The sequence below is a fragment of the Herpailurus yagouaroundi genome, unplaced genomic scaffold (genome assembly GCF_014898765.1).
Source record: "Herpailurus yagouaroundi ecotype Mexico unplaced genomic scaffold, PumYag 184, whole genome shotgun sequence".
In the NCBI taxonomy this organism is placed as follows: Eukaryota; Metazoa; Chordata; class Mammalia; order Carnivora; family Felidae; genus Herpailurus; species Herpailurus yagouaroundi.
In genome coordinates this window covers 28992288-29013235 of record NW_024412415.1, presented here as the reverse complement: position 1 = coordinate 29013235, position 20948 = coordinate 28992288, and the positions used below count along the sequence as shown (strand labels likewise).

Genomic DNA, 20948 nt, shown 5'->3' with positions numbered 1-20948 from the left:
TTTTAGGCCCTCATATTTCAACTTTTGGGGTGTTTGTTGTGTCCTCACTATTCTGCCCTTCTCTTCATTCCCTTAGTATTCTCCATAGCTCCTGCTGGGTAACGTTGTTATTCAGGGTTAGCATGTTGTATTGTAGTTCTTTACATATGCTTATTCTCTTCTGGGTTCTGAGTTCTGCAGGAGCCCTGGGCTGTGTATGTAGTAGACCTTCCTACGTGTATAAATTTGCACATTCTTTTCAAGTTCTTAGTAGTAATAAATTGGAATGCCTTTGTTAAAATTAACATAGTTACAGAGATTTTTTTAAAAAGTGTGCATATAGGACTGACTTTAGTTCATTAGTGAATATGCTAGGAGTACATCCCTCTGTTTGTTTTCTTTTTGGATGAAGAGATAAAGAAGTTATTCTGGGACCCCTAGGTGGCTCACTCTGTTGAGTGTCCGAGTCTTGGTTTCAACTCAGGTCATGGTCCCAGGGTCTTGGGATTGAGCCCTCCATCAGGTTCTGTACTGAGCCTGGAGCCTGTTGGGATTCTCTTTCTTCTCTGCCCCTCTCCCCTGCTGGTGTGCACTCTCTCTCTCTTAAAAAAAAAAAAAAAAGTTACTTTGTAGCCAGTTAGCATTTGGTACTATTAAGGCCACCCCCTTCAATGTCTTTTGATACCAGTAGAACTTTTCATATAATCTTCAAAATTTTTTTTCTCTTCAAAATCACATTCACATATTCTGAGATTGTGTGAGGAACTAGCCATAGTACCTTTTTCTTGCATTTTAGCCATGTCTCTATTTTTTATTTTAGGGAACCTCATAAGAATAAGTTCTTGAAGTGTAAATTGGATATGTCACTGGGAATTCAGTCAGGATAAATTTACCAAAAGATATTATGATTGATGTGACTTGGCTTTAGATGCCAGCAAATTGATGGTCCAAAGACGGGGGAGGAGATTTTTTCTACAAACAGTATATGATGAAGACCACTAGTCTCTTCATGTGTCTTGAAAATCTATTATTGTTGAAGGGTATTGTCTGGTACACTGGCCAACTACAAATTAAGGTATCCTGCATGTGCATTTCTCTTCGTATTTCTGGACTAATTGTATCTATTTGCATAACAGGTTGTTGAACTTGACAGATTCATAACTTGCTTTACTCTTTTGTTCTCAAAGATTCTTTCATTAGATAGTGTGTTGATCTTCTAAAAACCCCGAGGTTGATAGCAGCCATAGTTTGAAAATAGAATCATTAAAAACATAGTTAATTTGTTTCTGGCTTGGTATCACAAACTTTTTATACTAGAATGTTATGGTGAATGTATTTTTGTTTATTACATTTCGTCAACAAGAGTTAATGTATTTCTAATGTTATTCTAATTTCCATGGTGGAATATAAAAGAAGGACTTAAAATAGCTCAAATTATTTCCCTTTGAAGGATATGTGGTTAACAATTAGAGACTATACAGTGCAGTATCTAGCATTTGTTTTTAGTTTTCAAAGCTCTTCTATGTAAGAGACATGGAAATTCCAACATGCAAAAGATAATCTTGGGTTAAGGTTGTTAGAACAGGTTTAATTATGGGGCACCTGGGTGGTTCAGTCGGTTTAGCACATGACTCTTGATATTGGCTTAGGTTGTGATCTCTCTGTCATAGGACTAGCAGAGCCTGCTTGAGATTCTCTCCCTGTCTCTCTGCCCCTTCCCCATGCACTCTCTCTTTCTCTAAAAATAAATAAACTTAAAGAAAAGAATAGGTTTAATTGTGTGTGTGTTGGGGGGGGCGGGAGGTGGAGGGGATGGTAGGATCTGAATTACCTGAAGAAGTACAGGATTTGTTAAGTAGAGAGGACAGGTGGCCATCTATCAGGCAACAGCATGACTGAGGGTATGGAGGTAGGGGTCAATACATTCCAGATGGTAAGGATTGGGAGGGATGCCTGCCTGACTAGAACAGGAGACTGCTAAGGAGCATGTGATGGTTAAGATTTGATAGGTTGGAGGGAACAGTGGATTGTAAACCTTGAAAGGCAGAGTGAGGAATTTTAAGTCCAGGGAGCTATATCACTCAGGGCCCTGGCAGGAAATAAATAGACTAGTTATAGAGGTTTGGGTGGGTAAGTTTAAGGAAAGCAACAAGGGATTGTGAAGTTCTCAAGGCTCAATAATATCTGAAAGTTGTTGATACTTTTAAGCCAGAGGTCAAGAAGAGGAGGAAGACTGAAGCCCTGATGAGAGTTGAAACAGTGAACGCCAAGCTAGTGGATAGCACCTGTGGCCATAAAGGAAAGGGTTCTGAGGTGGGGAGAGAGCCAGGGAAATAAGGTCTGCCAATTCTTTTTCTTCTCATTTTCTGATTTCCTTCTAGTGCCTCTCATTGGCTCAACCCACCTGGAAGCCAGGGGAGCTTGGACAGTATAATCCTAGAGGTCAGCCTCAAAAGGTACAAAGCAGATCATGGAAGAATAGAGATTAAGTTTGTTTGGGGAGACTGAGGTCAAACAGAGAATGCCTAGTCCAGGACCCATTTTAATTTACGGTATATGTGTAAGCAGAGGAATGTTATGCAGGAAGATCTGGTTTGGTGGATTTTGAGGGCCTCCTTAAAAAAATCTCTTTCCAGGGGCACCAGGGTAGCGCTCAGTCAGTTGAGTCTCCAACTTTGGGTCAGGTTATGATCTCGCGTTTGGTGGGTTCAAGCCCTGCGTCGGGCTCTGTGCTGACATCTCAGAGCTTGGAGCCTGCTTCGGATTCTGTGTCCCTCTCTCTCTATTCCTCCCTTGCTCACTCTCTGTCTGTCTCTCTCTCAAAAATAAACATTAAAAAAAAGATCTCTCTCCAGGCAGAGTTTCCACTTACAACAAAAAAGGCAGAATGCAATCTCTTACTTGATTTCTCTCTGTAGCCCCTCATGGGCTATATACTTTTTAAATTTCTTTGTAGACTCATTAGCTCACAATAAATTCTTCTACTACAGAGTTCTGAGCCTCTGCAACAAGAAAGGTAGGATGCCACTGGCTTAAAGGGACAAAGAGGGTGCAGTACAGAGTACCAGTTTTGAAAGGCTTAAGTCTGGTTGGTTCTAGAGTGAATGGGTTAGTGGTAATGAAGACAAATATACAAATAATAATACATCAGGCAGAGTGTGACAAGTGTCATAATATGTGTAAGCAAAGTGTTACAAGAGTCTAGAAGGGGAAGTGATGAGTTCTGTATTGTTAGATAGAGTGAATAAAACATGAAAGTCTTCATGGAGGAGGTGACCTTTGAGATTGGCCTTTGAAAGAGAACTGGATCATGACAGGTAAAGGTTAGATAGGTGAGGACAGTCAGTTACAAGAAATAGCATGAACAAAAGCACAGAGGTGGGGAGTGTTTGGTTTTTCAAGATTAGGATGTGTATAGGGGAGTTGTGGAAGATGAAATTGGAAGGCAGACTTGGCTCCCTCTAGATGGTTTGTATTCAATTTCATAGGAAATGGTAGAGCCATTGACCTCTTTATGGGCAGTGATTAATTGGTTAGAACTGAGCTTTAATCTAGCCGAAGTAGGTAGATGCAGTGGAATGCAGAGATTCCTTAGGAGCTCATTGCAGTTATAAAGGGCAGGTTATAAAGGTGGCGGTGGGAGGGGTGTGGGGAGAAGGGAAAGTTAGGCTAGAGCATAAAAGACAGAGTGGGGTCAAAGATTACAGTTTTTGACTGTGATACCTGAGTGATGTATCAGAAGGAGCTGGTTCTGTAAAGTTTTATAGGGGAGGGGAAAGGGAGCATGAGGAGATGGGGAAGCGGGAAGAGGTGGTGAAGTTAATTTTGGATATGATGAATTGAGGGTGGGAAGCATTGACGTTTTAATGTGCACCAGACATTTGGAAACAAAAGACTGGAGTTCTGCAGAGGTGCTAGCCAGGATTTGGGAGGTATCTGTATAGTGACGATGATTTAAGCTTTAGTAATGAACAGAAATGGTTGATGTTAAAAAAAAAAAAAAGAGAGGAAAGAAAACGAATATTGCAAAGAAAAAGAGGACTTTAGGGCATTAAGCGGACAAAAGGTGGTAAGAGGCATGTAAATTACTGGTTTTTTCTTTGTTGTTGTTTGTGTGTTTTAGGTCAGCTTTAAATTGAGGCTTAATTAGTATACAATAAAACTCACCATTTTAAGTGAATAATTTGATACATTTTGACAAATGTATGTCATTTTGTTGCTGCCATAATCACAATATAGTCCATTTTCATCATCCCCAGAAAGTCCATTTCCAGTCATCCCCTGTACCTCTTAGCAGTTAATCTGCTCTTATTCCTTTAGTCACTGACAACCACTGATCTGCTTTTTATGATTATACTTTTACTTCTTCTAGAATTTTACACATATGGTGGCGTAGTTATGTGGTCTTTGGTATCTGGCTTCTTTCATTTAGCATAGTGGTTTTGAGATTCATCCATGTTCTTGCTTGTATCAGTACATTACTTTTTATTTTTGAGTAGTATGCTGTTGTATTGGTAGACTATTAATTTTCTGTCAGTTGATGAACACTTGAATTTCTAGTTTTTGGCAGTTATGAATAAAGCTGCTTTGGACTTTTAGGTGTAGGTTTTTATGTAGTCATGTGTTTTAATTTTTCTGGGCAAATCCTTAAGGAGTAGAATTGCTGCATATATGGTAAGTACAGTATATGTTTAGTTTTATAATAAATTGCCAAACACTTTTCCCTTTTGCATACCACCAGCAGTTTATGAGATTTTTAGTTGTTCCACATCCTCACCCATACTTGGTATTATCTGTTTGAATAAATTTAGCCATTTTAGTGGGTTTGTAATAGAATCATCATGTAATTTGCATTTCTTTAGTGATAATGTTGAGCATCTTCTTTATGCTTATTTGGCCGTTTATAGATCTTTGGTGAAATGTCTGTTCAAATATTTTGTCTACTTAAAAATTTTCATACTATTGAATTGCATGGGTTCATTTTGTGTATTCTTGCTACAAGTCCTTTGTTAGGTATATGTTTTGCAAATAGTTTCTTTCAGTTTGGGGCATGCCTTTTGATTTTCTTAATAGTGCTTTTTGAAGAGAAAAACTTTTTAATTTTGATGGAGTCTAATGTATCAATTTTTTGAGTCCTATTTAACAAATATTTGCCTAACCCAGGGTTGCTAAGAATTTTTCCTATGTTTTCCTCTAGAAATTTTTATAGTTTTAGCTCTTACATTTAGGTCTATGAACCAGTTTGAGTTGATTTTCGTAGATGGTGTGAAATTAGGGTTGAAGTTCATTTTTTTCCCGTATGTATATCTAGTTGTTCCAGCACCCTTTGTTGAAGATTTTTCTTTCCCGTTAAACTGCCTTGGCACTTTAGTTAAATATTAACTGGCCATGTATGTGTAGGTCTGTTTCTGGACTTGCAGTTCTGTTCTGTTGATCTATCTTGATGCCAATACACATGTCTGGATTACTGTATTATAATAAGCCTTAAAGACACATAATGGAAATTCCTCAATTTTGTTTTCTGTCAAAATTGTCTTGCTATTTTCAGTCCTTTGCACTTTTTTTAAATATGAAATTTATTGTCAAATTGGTTTCCATACAACACCCAGTGCTCATCCCAACAGGTGCCCCCCTCAATGCCCATCACCCACTTTCCCCTCCCTCCCACCCCCCATCAACCCTCAGTTTATTCTCAGTTTTTAAGAATCTCTTCTGGTTTGGCTCCCTCCCTCTCTAACCTTTTTTTTTTTTTTTTTTTTTTCCTCCCTTCCCTTCCCCCATGGTCTTCTGTTAAGTTTCTCAGGATCCACATAAGAGTGAAAACATATGGTATCTGTCTTTCTCTGTGTGACTTATTTCACTTAGCATCACACTCTCCAGTTCCATCCACGTTGCTACAAAAGGCCATATTTCATTCTTTCTCATTGCCAAGTAGTATTCCATTGTGTATATAAACCACAATTTCATTATTCATTCATTAGTTGATGGACATTTAGGCTCTTTCCATAATTTGGCTATTGTTGAAAGTGCTGCTATATACATTGGGGTACAAGTGCCCCTCTGCATCAGCACCTCTTATCCCTTGGGTAAATTCCTAGCAGTGCTGTTGCTGGGTCATAGGATAGATCTATTTTTAATTTTTTGAGGAACCTCCACACTGTTTTCCAGAGTGGCTGCCTCAGTTTGCATTCCCACCAACAGTGAGAGAGGGTTCCCGTTTCTCCACATCCTCTCCAGCATCTAATAGTCTCCTTATTTGTTCATTTTAGCCACACTGACTGGCGTGAGGTGATATCTCAGTGTGGTAGTCCTTTGCATTTCTATCCTGCCAATTTCTGATAAGGACTGAAAATTATTATGTTGTTTTTGTTACTTGATTGGGATGATTTAATGATCTTGAGAGAGTGCTAGGAAGAACAGGTATTATCATAGCAATAGGACTCTGAGAATGAACTGTTGATTCATTGAAACCTTCTGAGGTTTTTAATTTTTTAAATTTAAAGTGATATAGGACATGTGAAACCACCATGATAGTGATAAGAAGCAGCATGATTTAGTGGTTTAGTGGTTGAGTGTCAGACCGCTCTGGTTTGCATGCTTACTCTATCATTTACTGGCACTGTGACGTTGGGCAAACTGTATTTAGCCTCTCTGTGCCTCCATTTCCTTTCTTGGCAAATGGGAATAACAAGAGTATTTTATAGAGTTGTTCTGAGATTAAATAAGATAATACATGTAAAGGGTTTCGCACTGTGCCTGTCACATAGAAAGTGCTCAGTGAATGTTAGCTACCGTTACTGCTCTGTTCACCTAGAGAGTAGAGCATTAGAAAGCTTCACAATTTGGGGAGCCTGGGTGGCTCATTTGGGTAAGTGTCGGACTCTTGATCTCGGCTCAGGTCATGGTCTAACAGTTCCGTGGGATCTTTCCCTCGTTGGGCTCTGCACCGACAGTGAGGAGGCTGCTTGGGATTCTTTCTCTCTCCCTGCTCCTCCCCGCTTGTGTGTGCATGCGTTCTCTCTCTCTCTCTCTCTCTCTCTCTCGATAAATAAATAAATAAACAAACTAAAAAAAAAAGCTTCATTATTTGATAAATTCACTTATAAGAACTATTTAGTCTACCCGTGTGCTCAAATCCTTCAGCTTGTTTCATTTATTTCAGTTTTACAAAGATAGTAGTAGTGCTATTTGGTTTATTTTCCAGTCCTTTGGTAGTTTTTCCAGCCCCACTTTTCACTGGTGAATTTGGTAATTTATGTACATAATTAAATTTGGATTTGTGCATTGGACCATGAATAGAAAAAAGAACAATTGTCTTTCAGTGGTATAAATCATTACTGTAAATTAAACAAAATAAAACAAGACAACAGCAGTTTTTTTCTTTGCCAGCATTTAGCTGGTTCATCAGGATTGTGAATTGGTGGTTTTTGAATACAAGCGAAAACCCATTAGATTGATTTGATTTTGCCTGTAGTTCTTTACTCGCTGCATAAGCAGGTCTGCTTCCTGGTTTATTTAACTAGTTCTCATTATTGATGTAGCAAAACAATTTGCCAGCGAACTCAGCAAGTCTCTTCCTTTTCTAAGTGTACTCACTTTCTAAATAGGGATAATAACAAAAAAAGAAGTTTTTTCCTTTTTATCAGCTGTTTAATTTTGTGTAGCTAAACACTGAAAATTTGTATGGTTTAATGAGAGCCAAAATAAGTCAGCCTAGTAAAACCCTCTAGAAGGGAACTACTTGGGGCAGGGGTAGGTAGAGCTGGATTACAATGTGCACTTAATTTTCAGTTGCAGAACTTTGCAGATGGGCTGTCCCTTCTGCACTTCCTTGATAATGCCGTTAATAAGTATTCTCATTGATGTTTTTCTTTTATGAATCTCTAAATTCATAAATTTAGAGTTTCATAAATTTATTGATGAGTGTGAGTGTGGCAGGGGGTGGTGGTGAATGACAGGTTCAGTTTTCAACATGTTGAATTTAAGATTCGTTTGGGACATTTTAGTGGGTATATTATGTTAGCAGTGGATATTCAGGTCTGGAGCTCAGGAGAGAAAAATTTGGACTAGATTTCGTTAGCATATGAGAGGCACGTGAAAGCCTTGGGAGTAGCTGGAATTATTCCAAAAATTATGTACAGTGAGAAGAGGAGACAGAAATGGACTGAAGACAGAATTCATGTGGTCTGTGCATGTGGTACCTCCATCCTTGGAATCAGTTTGTTTGTTTGTTTATTTATAAATTTTTTTTTATTTGAGAGAGAGTGCACTAACGGGAGGGGGCAAAGGGAGAGAGAATCTTAAGTAGACTCCTCGCTCAGTGCAGAGCCCCACTTGGGGCTTGATCCCATGACCCTGGGATCATGATCTGAGCTGAAGTTAAGAGTAGGATGCTCAACTGAGTGGGCCACCCAGGAGCCCCTGGAATCCGTTCTTTTAAAGTACTTCTGTTATATATCAGCTCAGAGTAAAATAATATCTGGGTTTAAATTAGATTGTAAATAATGAATTACATAGACACATATTGCTCAGCCCAGTTCAGCAAATATTTACTGAGGTCCCTTTATGTGCTTTACCTTTGCTAAGCACCGGAGATATAAGCATGTTTGCCCTCATGACTTTGTAGACTAGTATGAGAGAACAGTAAACACATACTCACACAAATAGTACATAATTGCAAATTGAAAATTCTGAGAAGTTAAGTACTAGGTACTATGTGAGCATTTTAAAAGAAGGACTTGATCTCTTATGGGTGGAGTCAGGGGTAGCTTCCCTGAGGAAGTGACATTTAATTCAACTAGCAATTATGGAGTACCCAGTATGTCCCTGTACTATTTAAACTGATATCTTTTTTTTTTTTTTCCAACATTTTTATTTATTTTTGGGACAGAGAGAGACAGAGCATGAACGGGGGAGGGGCAGAGAGAGAGGGAGACACAGAATCGGAAACAGGCTCCAGGCTCCGAGCCATCAGCCCAGAGCCTGACGCGGGGCTCGAACTCACGGACCGCGAGATCGTGACCTGGCTGAAGTCGGACGCTTAACCGACTGCACCACCCAGGTGCCCCTAAACTGATATCTTATGACTAGACAGTAACTGGGTGAAAGAGTGTGGGATGGAGAAGGCAGGCTGTAAGTAGGGAGAACTTCATGTGCAAGTGTCCTGCGGTAGAAAGGGAGGAGCATGACTCCTTCCAGGAATTAAATATCTCAGAGATAACTTGTAGAAGGGAGAGCAGGGGAGAGAGGTCATTTCTTGGCTTTTTTAACAACTATGGACAGATTCTGTTTTTTAGAGTAAAACTATTGAAAAGCTTCTGAGAAAATTTTAATGTTTTTTTTTCCCCCTTTTAAATTGATTAACTTTTTATTTAAAAAAACAAACAGGGGCACCTGGATGGCTCATTCGGTTAAGGTTCCAAATGTTGGTATCAGCTCAGGTCATGATCTCCTGGTTTTGTGGGTTTGAGCCTCAGGTCAGGCTCTGTGCTGACAGTGCTGTGGAGCCAGCTTGAGATTCTCATTCTCTTTCTCTGCATCCGCCTTCCCATGCCCCCTCCATGCTGTTTCTGTCTCTCTCAAAATAAATAAATAAATAAACTAAAAAATAAATAAATAAAACATATATTTTAGTGGAGAGAATATTTCTCAACATCTATTTTTTTCAGCAGTGTTTTATAGTTTTCATGGTGTAAGTTTTTCACCTTCTTGGTTAAGTTAGTTCCTCAGTATTCTCTTTGATGCTATTATAATTGGGATTGTTTTCATAATTTTGTTTTTAGATTGTTCATCATTAGTTACAGAAATGCAACTGATTTTGTGTGTGTGTGTGTTGGCTTTGTGTCCTGCTACTTTGCTGAATTCCTTTATGAGTTCTAACAGTGTGTGTGTGTGTGTGTGTGTGTGTGTGTGTGTGTGTGTGGACTTAGTAGGGTTTTCTACATGTAAGATATCTGTGAACAGAGCTCATTTTACTTCTAGTTTGGATTCCTTTTATTTATTTTTCTTGCCTAATTGCTCTCATTAGAATATGTACTATGTTGAATGGAAGTGGTGAAAGTAGACATCCTTGCTTTAAAGCTTTTATCATTGAGTATGATGTTTGCCATGGGTTTTCATATAATGCTTTTATTACGTTGAGGTAGTTTCCTTCTGTTCTTAGTTTGATTGTTTTTCCCATGAAATGCGTTTTCTGAGTCAATTGAGATGAGCCTCTGGTTTGTTTTCCCTTCATTTCGTTTCACAGAATCTTGAGCCAGACTTAGGAATAGCTCCTGAAATTTGCTCACAGAAATTCTCTGATCTTGCTTCTCTGCATTTTTAGTCTTTCTTGCAGCTATCTTTGTTAATTAAATACTGTCATTTTGTAGTATTTTACTGTTTCATTACCTTCCATCTTATCTTTGCTCAAATTCTATTTTCTTTGCTTTCAAAGTCCCCAGTTTCTCATAACTCTGACCTCCACTGCTCTCCGAGGATACGTAATAACTTCCGGGGGCTTTCTGATCATTGCCTCCTTTGGATACTTGGGGCAAGGAACGATATTATACTTATAATTCAGACACACTTGAATTCTTCTACATTTTTAAAAGTTCTATACTTCTAGACTTGAGTTGTTTTAGACTTTTACACTTGAGGTTAGGGGTTGGGTATAGATAATATATGAATAGTAACTATAACTATGGTTGGGGATGATAATGATAATAGCAACCATTTCTTGAAGACTTGTCATGTATCAGCCCTGAACTGAGGAAAAAGGTAGGTAAAAGAGGTTGTCTCTATTGAATTACAGTTTGTAATTTAGTTGTACAACTCCCTAAAGTGGCCTTTAGTCAATCATTAACTGACTGATTTAAAGTTGACTTGTCTGAAAGTTACTCTTTTGGTAGCTAATATTATTTAAATGTAGACATTAGTTGTAATTAATCTGTTAATTTAACAAACACTGTAATTTTTTAGGTTGCATGCTAGGGAATTAAAATTGAGTAAGATGGAGTCCCCATCCAAGGGAGTGTATTATCTATTAGGGTTAGAGTGAAAAAACTCTAATTACAGTTCAAAGTGAGAGGTATCCTGTGAGAGAATTAGCCTAGTTTTCAAGTTCTGAAACGTCTTGCATGGGAGAGGGTAGAAGAAGATAAACTGAGGAAGTACCTAAATTCCTAATTGTAAGGAGGTAAAGCAGTTGGCCTTTACCTGGTAAACCAATGGCTGTTTGAGGCTTGAAACAAGAGCATAAGAGTTGTAGAAAGATGGAGGATAAACAGAGTGAGGGAGAACCTGTTACCAGGGAGCGGAGTAAGGATGCTACCATAATGGGTCAGCACAGAGAGAATTTTCAGTTAGATGTATAGTTCTGATCCCAGTTACACTTTTGATGTGTGGGTTTTATCCACAAAACCAAGCGGTTTTTGGACACCAGCTTGTCGTCCTGCCATTCAACTCACTATGACACTATCTACCTGGAGATGTGTCAGGTCCTACAGGTTAAGGGTTCAGTCCTTCAAGGCTGCCACCACCCCCCTCATGCCAATCACAAGTACATGTTGTCACCTGTATTTCTGGCCAATTGGCTATAGCTTGGAGGTTCCAGCGACCCCTCTTTGGGTTTGATTAATTTGCTAGAGTGACTTACTGAACTCAGAAACATTTTACCTACTAGATTACCAGTTTATTCATAAAAGGATATAACTTAGGAACAGCCAGATGGAAGAGATGCATGGGGCAAGGTATGGGGAAGGAGAGTGCAGAGCTTCCATGCCCTCTTGGAGCATGACACTCTCCCTGACTCTCCATGTGTTCACCAACCTGGAAGCTCTCTATACCTCCCCCCGCCCCGCCCCTGCTTTTTAAGATTTTATTTGTAAGTAATCCCTATATACCCAGCATGGGGCTCAAACTCACAATCCCAAGATCAAGAGTTGCACACTTTACTGACCGAGCCAGCCAAGTGCCTCCCTCTTTTTGAGAGGTTTGATTACAGAGGCATGATTGATTAAATATTTGGCCAGTGATGATTGAAGTCGATCTTTAGTTAACTCTCCCCTCCCCAGAGGTTAGAGTGTAGCCCCTGTCCTCAGGTACTTTCCAAAAGTTACTTCTCTATTTTTAAAAACTTTTTTTCAGTTTATTTATTTTGAGAGAGAGCGGGAGCATAAGCGAGGGAGGGGCAGAGAGAGAGAGAGAAAGAGAATCTCAAGCAGGCTCTGCACAGTCAACACAGAGCTCAGTGAGGGGCTCAAACCCATGAACCATGAGATTATGACCTGAGCGGAAATCAAGAGTGGGATGCTCAACTGACTGAGCCACTCAGGCACCCAAGTCACTTCATTAATGTAACAAAAGACATCACAGCAAATTCCAAGGGTTTTAGGAGCTTTCTGCTAGGATTGGGGACAAAATCGGGACAAAAACCAAGTATAAATATATTTCTTATTGTAAATCACAATGTCACAGCTATCATCCTTAGGCACTGATGTCAAAGGTGAAGATGGGGGGGTTGCAGTATCACACTTCTTAAAAAGAAATTCTTTGGTGGGGTAGGTTATGGTTGGGGAGCTGCACATGTGTATTTTGTCAAGCTCTCACTCTTGATTCTTAAAGCTAGCCTGCATTTAGAATTAATTTTTCCAGGGAATGATACTATGGGACTGTGGAAATTGCATTCAGCTTCAGACTCTGGGGACTTGTGTTTAAATCCTTATTCTGACATTTACCTTTTATGTGATCTTATCAAATTATGTAAGTCCCTCCCCCCCACCCTGCTTTTCAAGATCCAGTTGACATTAACATGTGGATAAGGGCACTGAAATATGACTAAAGCCAGTAGTTTCTAATGTAAATTTTTTTAATTAAAAAAATTTGATTAAAGTTTAAAATTAACAAGTCTTTAGAGTTTAAGTATTTATTAGATTTCAGATATTTTAATTATCATAAAAAACCATAAGACAGGAGCAATATGGAACAAATTTTTAAATTTTTAAAAATTAAATGATTTGGGGAGCACCTGGCTGGCTCAGTAGGAAGAGCCTGCGACTCTTGATGTCGTGGTTGTGAGTTCAAGCCCCATATGGGGTGTAGAGATTACTTTAAATAAAACTTTTAAAAAATTAAATAATTTGGTGTATACTGTAACCTAGTGCAGTGTTTTTGTATTCTTTCCAGAAGTGGGTAGAATGTAGTAGGATCCAAATTTGAATGTTATTAAACATTTGGGTTTTATTTTATTTTGAGGGGATTATTTTAAATATAAAGGTCCATAGTATTTTAAAACTGGAAGGAGCTTTGGAGATTATTTCATTCGATTCTCTTATTTTTTCATATGTGCTCTGGGGAGTAAGCATTTTTGCCCAAGGCTGTTTCTTGGCTAGTAGCATCTTAATTTCCTAATTCCATTCTAATATATATTGAATCATGCGTGTCTTGTTTGTAGCTAAGGTAGGAGGTTGATAAACTGGCTTGTGACTTTCTAAGATTTGAAAATGTTGGTTGATTGAATACAAAGATATAAACTTTGTGAACCTACTATATACTTTCTTGGAGTTTCAGGGAAAATGAAAAAATTAAATCAGTTATCACTTACTGCGCCTTGCCCCAGTTGGACAGTTTTTTGTAATAAAACTACATCAGAAAGTTGATTAAATAAACAATTTTGCTTTGTTTTTGAACAATTGTAGGACATCAACACTGGAGATTCTTTAGCTAAGTAGGTAATATGGTTTCAAAACAGATGATTGGAAACTAGCTTTTATAGTTTTTGAAGTTTTATAGTTTTCAAATACTATAGTTAGTATTTGAAGAAATGCTAACTTTATATTTTGTGTAAGTGAAGGAGAAATTTAATGTATTCTAATTTTTCACATTTAGAGAGGATCTTTGGGTTGTAGCTGATGTGAATGGCTTGAATAGCTTGAAAAATGGAGACATCCCAGTGGATATTAGTTTATTATTAGTGGTTTAGCACTGAAGGAACCAGAATTTGTAATTTGAACACCCTTGATGAATTGTTTTTTTATCTTTTTATTTGCCTACAACATAATGTATTAAAAAAAGAACTAGGTAGAATTTATCCAGTACTTCAAAAGTTTTATTGAAAGTGTTTAGTCTGCTGCAGTATTTTGTTGTTTAAACCTTTCTCCATTGATCAGAATTGTTCATAAGGCATCATCCCCTTGTCTTTGGCAAATCTTGCTCTGATGATTCATTTTTCTGTTTTACAGAATACATCATCAGAATATACCCAGAAGTTATGTTTCTCTTATTTATGTGTAATACATATGCAGAATGACAAATTGTAAGTAAAACTATCACGGTGTCTGAGGTAGCATGCTGATGAATATATCAGCTTTACGGTATTTGTCCTATAACTGCAGATTTCTGTATGCATGAGAAAGGATAAACGCTATTAAACCTATGTTATTTGATTTTTGTTTTCCAAACCTGTGTTACTGTTAGAACAAGATAGATAAAATCAATCCTTAAAAAAAAAAAGAAATTTTTAGGATTTTTTTTGTTAAAATGCTTTTTGTGAAAACAAGCCTATTAAAAATTAAAACAGTAATGGGACAGTGATGATAAATTTTGATTATATTATAATTGAAAACAGTATGGTCATACAAGCTTTTTTGTTTTTCCTTTTTGTGAGAAAAATTTAAGACTGAAGAGAAGTACAAGAATAAAAAAGGACTCTTCTTTGTTTTCTGCCATCATTTAACAATGTTAAAATTTTGTCATGTTTATGTGATGAATTTAAACATAAGAGAATGGAAACATAAATAAAGTTAATGTCCTGTTGGACACCTGCCATCCCCCCTAGGCAATCGCTGTCATGAGTTTGGGGGGGGGGGTCTGTCCTTCTAATCTTTAAAAAAAAAAACTTTTATATACATCTCCACATATATCTATAACCAATATTTGGTAGAGATAGCAATAAGGAACAAAATAGTAATGATTATAATAGCAGTTTACATTTATTGAGTGTATACTATGTTTCAGGCAGTGATTCTAAGAACTCTGTATGCGTGATAACCATAGAGGGTTCTCTGTATTATCCTATAATTTACAGAAAGCACTTGGAGCTTTGGAGAAATTAAGGAACTTGGCCTTGGTCAATAGCCAGTAAATGATAACAGCCTAGATTCAAACCTAGAACTTGGCCTTGGTTAATAGCCAGTAAGTAATGTAGATGAGATTCAAACTTAGCCAGCCTGGCTGACTTTGATGCTTTTACTTTCCAATTTTTTTTTAACGTTTACTTACTTATTTTGGGAGAGAGCGAGAGCATGTGTGAGTGAGCAGGGAAGGGGCAGAGACAGAGGGAGAGAGAGAATCTCAAGCAGGTTCCATGCTATCAGCACAAGCCCAGTGCAGGGCTTGATTTCACGAACCAAACCATGAGATCATGACCTGAGCCAGTATCAAGAGTCAGACGCTTAACCAACTGAGCCACCCAGGTGCCCCCCTTTTTAATTAATTCATTTTATTTTTTAAGTAATCTCTACACCTGACATGGGGCTTGAATTTAACAACCCCGAGTTTAAGAGTCGCACATTCTACATACTGAGCAGCCAGTGCCCCTGATGCTTTGCTGTTAACTTATGCAGTACAGCTCCTCTAGGGTTGTTTTTTGTGTTCCTTAAACACTAAGTCTTGTTTTGATAATTAGAAAATTATGTTATTTTTGTTGAATTGCATGTGTTAACTTTTTTATAGTATAAAGTTTATACTTTGGCATCATTTGAATATACAACATTTTAGTTATCTCTTCCCTATTGATGAATGTTTTGGTTTTTCCCTATTATAATGAGAGTGTATTGAAAGTCCTTAAACATGGGGCCTTGGGGCGCCTGGGTGGCGCAGTTGGTTGAGCGTCCGACTTCAGCCAGGTCACGATCTCGCGGTCCGTGAGTTCGAGCCCCGCGTCGGGCTCTGGGCTGATGGCTCAGAGCCTGGAGCCTGTTTCTGATTCTGTGTCTCCCTCTCTCTGTGCCCCTCCCCCGTTCATGCTTTGTCTCTCTCTGTCCCAAAAATAAATAAACGTTGGAAAAAAAAAAAAAAAACACAAAAAAAACACATGGGGCCTTGTACACATTGGGATGTAGTGTATGTGCATTCATTAGGATTAAAACCTTTATCATATGCCAACATTTATCATGTACTAATTTTTTGTATATACTTGGATCTCCTGGACTCTCAGTTCTTTTCTTTTGATATTTTCTAATGTAATATGTCTGTTCATGTGTAAGAACCACATTTGGTTATTCTAGCATTATAATTTTTTAATTAATTTATTTTTAATGTTGGTTTATTTTGAGAGAGAGAACGTGAGCAAGGAGGGGAGCGGGGAGTGACAGAGAGAATCCCAAGCAGGCTTCATGCTGTCAGTGCAGAACATGATGCAGGGCTTGAACTCACAAACTGAGGTCGTGACCTGAGCTGAAATCAAGAGTTGAATGCTTAACTGATTGAGCCACTCAGGTGCTCCCAAAATGTCTGTTTTCTGAAAATTAATATATAAATTCAGTGTAATTCAAATGAGAACATTAGTAATGTGTTGAGGGAGGTAGCATGTGACTGAATATAATTTTAAAGGTTAGGGACTTGTCTTACCATCCATCAGAACAGTTACAAAGCCACTGTAATAAAGTCGCTGTTGGCCTAAGAATGAACAAGTGGACCAGAGTAGAGAATCCAGAAATAGATTGTATTAATGGGAAAAGAGTGAATTATTTTGTTGTTTAGATCTTCTGTTTCTTTATTTTTGTCCACTTGATCCATCTGTACTGAGAGTGGTATATTAAAGTCTCCCATCATTAGTGTGGTTCTGTTTCATTGCATTTCCTGTTTTTGTTTTTGCTTTACAAAAGCTGTTGCTGTGCTATTTGGTTGGTTTTAACATATGTGATGTCAGTCTAATTCTTCTGCCTTTTACTTTATTTACTTTTTTAAGTAATCTCTACATCCAACATGGGGCTCACCCTGACATCAAGAGTCACATGCCCTACCGCCTGAGTCAGCCAGGCACCCCTAATTCTTTTGCCTTTTAAAGTTATTGAATCTTTTTGCCTGGAGGTCTTGAGGATTATTTATCTTTATCTTTGAAATCTAATAGTTTAACTAGGTTAATGTCCTAAAACTGATTGTTCTGGGATAATTTTCCCAGGTAATTGTGAGCCCTTATTGTGTTGATTGAAATTCTTTGTTTCTGGTGAGATTTCTTGGCTTGTAGCTTTAAAACCAGCTTGCACACACTCTTTTTTAAACTTCTTCAGGTAGTTAATAGTACAACTGTCCTCCTTTGCCTGTCTTCTGTTTCTGCTAATTTCTCTCTGACTCTTTATTTTCTTTTATGTCATTTTATTTATTTATTTGTTTATTTTGAGAGAGCACAAGTCGGGGAGGGGCAGAGAGGGAAAGAGAGAATCCCAAGCAGGCTTCAGGCTGTCAGTGCAGAGCCTAATGCAGGGCTTGAACTCACAAACTTGAGATCATGACCTGAGATGAAATCAAGAGTTAGATGCTTAACCAGTTGAGCCACCCAGGTGCCCCTCTTTTATGATTTCCTTTCTTTCCCTTCCTTCCCTTGTGTTCTCTTTCCTTTCCTTTTTTTTAAACCTTTTTTTGTTAGTCTGTTCTTGCTTTGTTTTTAAATTTCCAATTCAGATTTTTTTTGTACCTTCGTATGTTTCAGTGTGTTTAATTTTGTTTAGATTATTAACTTGTATTTTTTTTGTTTGTTTTTTTGTTGTCTGAAAGATTTCTATCAGTTATATGTGAAATTTTCTTTCTTGATTTTCTACAGTAGCTTTGTATGGACTTTTCTCTTGTTCATTTTTATGGTATTGGGTATTTTATAATATTCTTAATTTAATGTCACCCTCTTCTGTTAATATAGCAAAGTCCAAGTACTTTAGAGGGTTTTTTTGGTTGGTTTGTTTGAGTGAAGTTTTGTTATGTTGACAATTTTATGGTTGTCCTCTCTCTCAGAACCGTAAACATTTCCTCCTTTTTTCTTTTACCCTTCACCCAGTTGCCAAAAAGATGATTCTCTCTTCCTGTTTGTCTTTTTTTCCCTCCCCTCTGCTTTTCCAGGAATGCTCGTTTAAATTACCTGTCTTTTTAAAATTGTACCTGCTCATTTAAATCCCGTCTGACTCTTTAAATTAAATGAGTTCCTGTAGTCTGTGATTTGTCTGGACACATTTGTAGTGTTTTCAGATTTAGTGTGGATATAACTTCTTTGGCAGTCATTCCAAATCACCTGTGGGCCCTTTCACTGTACTTCCTTTTTTGTCTTTTGTACAGTTTTTCTTAGTCTGCTTTTGCTTCCACAAAACCTCAAAGTAACAGTGTGTACACTGAGATTGGTGATTTTTCTGTTTTATTCACAGTTACTTTGCAGTTTGCTTCTTCAAATTCTGTATCTTCAAATTATGCTGTGTGTGTGGTTTTGTGTAGAATAGAATTTTTCCTTCTTGTTATGGAAAGAAATTTGGGGAAATACTCATTCAGCTTGCATTGGCCTCAGCCATCTTGGAAGTCCTGGATTACTTAAATTGTGGTGGTATAACTGGCCATACACCTGGAAACAGTAAACTTGGAACCACTTTTACATGTAGAGCTTGTTACAGTTCCAAATAAATGCAGAGTTTATTTAAATTCCATGTGGATTAAAGACCGGTGTAAAAACAACAAAAATACCTCAAGAAAGTCCAGGTGAATACATAATCCAGAATTCATGTGTAATCTGGGTATGAGTGTGTGTGGGTACTCTTTTAACTGAAGATGGAAAGCAAGAGCTATAAAAGAGATGTATGTGTATGTAAAAAGATTTAGAAGAAATATTTGTATTTTGAGGACATTGATAGAATACAGAAACCTTTCACAAGTTGACAAGATAACCTGATAGAAAAATACGTGACTAGAAGGACACGAACAAACATTTCCCAGAAGAGTGTATTGAAATGATCAATAAACATAAGCTGTTCAGATTTATTAGTAATCAGGGAAATTGAAGTTAGAGCAACAACATATCCCTTTATAGCTATCAAACTAGCAAAATTAAAAAGAACAAAATTACCTATGGGTTGCAGGGATGAAGGTAAATAAGGTGCTTTTATATCATCTGCGCAATGTTTAATAAATAATTACCAAATGAAGTGGGAGGAGGCTTATGTTTTCCCCCCCTTCCTAAGTACATACTTTGAGTATATAATGAAGATAATTAAGCATAGTAATCATAAGCTTGAGAAGGGAAATGTCATCAGATTTTATATTTAGAATTTAACAGGGCATACTGAGAAATAAGAAACTCCTTTAGATGGCCTAGGATCTCTATAACATGTGCTTTTTCTTGAAGATTTACCTATATCATGAAAATGAAATGCCCTTCAGTATTTGAGGATGTTCTACCAACTTGCCCTTCAGTATTTGAGGATGTTCTTCTACTACCAACTGTAATGACTTCCTTTTTGCAGACTTAGTCTCCACCTACCCTGCAGTAATTTATGATGAAAATTGCAAACATAAGTAATCTCTACACGCAATGTGGGATTAGAACCCACAACCCTAAGAATGAGAGTCCTGTGTTCCACCGACTGAGCCAGCCAGTGTCCCTAAAGATTTTTTAAAGTAATCTCTAAACCCAAGGTAGAATGTGAATTTACAACCCTCAGATCAAGAGTCGCATGCTGTACCAACTGAGCCAGCCAGGTGCTCCCCACAGTTGAAAGATTTTGAAATGAACAGACATATACTTGCCACTGAGATTCTACCATTACTAATTTACTATTTTTGTTTTATCACATACCTATCATATATATATAGATATGTATAAAGATATATATATATATAAAGATATACATCAGTGCATCTCAATTTTTGATGCATTTCAAAATAAATTACATCAGTATACTTGCCCCCTAAATATACTTCAGTATGCATATCAACTAGAATTCATTGTTTATTGAGATAAAATTCACATTCAGTGAAATGTAAAAATCTTAAATGTATGTTTACTGAGCTTTGAGAAATGGATGTGCTTGGGTAATCCAATATTCACCTCATGAAGCTCCTTCATGCTCCTTCCCAGTTTATTCATGCCTTTACCTTCTAGCGGTAACCATATTTTTATTTAAGTCTGTTTTACGGACATATGTTTTCTTTTAGGTAAATCCCTAGGAAAGAAATTGTTGGGTCATCGAGTAGGGATATTTTTAGTTTTATAAGAAACTATCAGTGGTTGTCTGAAGTGGTTGTTCCATTTTACACTCCTGCAAACGATTTGTGAGAGTTTTGGTTACTCTACATCCATGCTAACGTTTGGTATTGTTAGTCTTATGAATTTCAGCCATGCTTAAGGATGTGTAATAGTATCTCCTATGGATGTGTTTTTAACTTGCATTTTTCTGATAAATAATGATTTTGAGCACTTCTCTCGTGCTTATCAACCATTCATAAATCTTCTATGAAGTTGTGTTCAGTCTTTTGGCCTTTTTACAAATTAAATTGTCGGGGTGCCTGGGTGGCGCAGTTGGTTGAGCGTCTGACTTCAACCAGGTCACGATCTCGCGGTCCGTGAGTTCGAGCCCTGCGTCGGGCTCTGGGCTGATGGCTCAGAGCCTGGAGCCTGTTTCGGATTCTGTGTCTCCCTCTCTCTCTGCCCCTCCCCCGTTCATGCTCTGTCTCTCTCTGTCCCACAAATAAATAAACGTTGAAAAAAACTTAAAAAAAATAAATAAATAAATATAAAAATTAAATTGTCTTTTTATTTTTGAGTTGTAGGAGTTCTTTATGTATCTTGGATGCCCGTCCTTTGTGGGATGTATGTTTTGTGAATACTTTATCTCATAGGACTTAGTTTTTAAGTACTTTTTTTCTCTACAAATACTCACGGAGCACTTACTATGTGTTGGAATATGGTAGTAAACAAAATACACAAAAAACATTTTTACCCTTTTGGAGTCACTGTG

The 20948-nt window shown here is 37.5% G+C and overlaps 1 protein-coding gene across 9 annotated transcripts in view; it reads left to right on the top strand.

The window, feature by feature from the left end:
• HERC1 (HECT and RLD domain containing E3 ubiquitin protein ligase family member 1) overlaps positions 1–20948 on the top strand; it is a 190220-nt gene that overhangs the window by 23239 nt on the left and 146033 nt on the right. The gene's annotated exons all lie outside the window — the stretch shown is intronic.